This window comes from Mandrillus leucophaeus, unplaced genomic scaffold (assembly GCF_000951045.1).
Source record: "Mandrillus leucophaeus isolate KB7577 unplaced genomic scaffold, Mleu.le_1.0 Scaffold246, whole genome shotgun sequence".
Lineage (NCBI taxonomy): Eukaryota > Metazoa > Chordata > Mammalia > Primates > Cercopithecidae > Mandrillus > Mandrillus leucophaeus.
In genome coordinates this window covers 129,011-130,516 of record NW_012102543.1, presented here as the reverse complement: position 1 = coordinate 130,516, position 1,506 = coordinate 129,011, and positions in this window count along the sequence as shown.

Genomic DNA, 1,506 nt, shown 5'->3' with positions numbered 1-1,506 from the left:
GTCAGCTGCTCTCTGACCCACTTGCTCAGAGTTGTTTGCTGCCTGTTGCTCCAGAGTCACATAGACCCTGTCACGAGGTCATAGTTCCCCTTCACTGCTCTATAGATAACAACTTGAACATTATAAAACGTTAACTTTTCCATTCTAGATATTCTTTCAGGTCCTGCGCACCAGTGAAACTGAGGCAGGATAGGTAGTTAAGGAAGTGACTGTGTTCTCGGGATGCAGCGACCATGGCACCGGCACAGTCAACACAGTGAGCCTCAGCATTCGCATTGTAATTGAGCTCATTCAAGCAAAGTTATCTTCGGTAGGGAGTTTCCCCCATAGACAGCATGAGCATTTTGATGTTACCTGTCCTCAAACGGATATTTTGCTCATTATAATAGTAGAAGACAGCCCTACGTGGAGATGTAATATGCTAGTGAGGCATGTGACATATGAACAAGCATGTACAGCTACTGCGCATGTGCACCCAGAACATGCCTACTAGCAACACCTCTTCCCACCACCTTATGAATAATCATGTAAGACTCCCATATAGGGAGTCTCCCTACTGCCAGTGTCTGCTGGCTCACCCTTATGAGCAGCCTGCCTTGAATCCTCTCTCTCTCATGGTATACCGTCCATTCTGCACGTAACTTTCAAAATATTCTTTTTCCTTTGCAACAAATTATGCTGCACTTCTTTCGCTGTGTGTCTCGTTTAAATTCTTTTAAATCAAGAAGACAAGAACTGAGGTGTCACATCAGCCACCAACGAAACTGCTGATGCCAGCTTGTCAGAAGGACCCCACAGGAACTCACTAAAGAATGCAGTTTTGGCCGGGCGCAGTGGCTCATGCCTATAATCCCAACTCCATCTTGAAGCAAAAAAGAAAAAAAATTAGCTGGGCATAGTGGTGCCTGCTTGTAGTCCCAGCTACTCGGGAGGCTGAGGCACGAAAATCGCTTGAACCTGGGAGGCAGAGGTTGCAGTGAACTGAGACCGCACCACTGCATTTCAGCCTGGGTGACAGAGTGAGACTCCTTCTCAAGAAAAGAGAGAAATGCCATACACCCTAGAGTTAAACAGTATATAGCCAATCACTAAATGATGTTATATCTCTAAACCAATGAGAATTCCTGACAAACAACTTCTTTTTCTTTTTTTTTTTTTTTTGAGACGGAGTCTGGCTCTGTCGTCCAGGCTGGAGTGCAGTGGTGCAGTGTTGGTGTGATCTCGGCTCACTGCAACCTCTGCCTTCCAGATTCAAGCTATTCTCCTGCCTCAGCCTCCCAAGTATCTGGGATTACAGGCGCCCACTACCACGCCCTGCTAATTTTTGTTTGTTTGTTTGTTTTTTAGATGGAGTTTCACTCTGTTGCCCAGACTGGAGTGCAGTGGTGTGATCTCGGCTCACTGCAACCTCCGCCTCCCAGGTTGGAGCAATTCTCCTGCCTCAGCCTCCCAAGTAGCTAGGACTACAGGAGTGGGCCACCACATCCAGCTAATGTTTGTATTTTT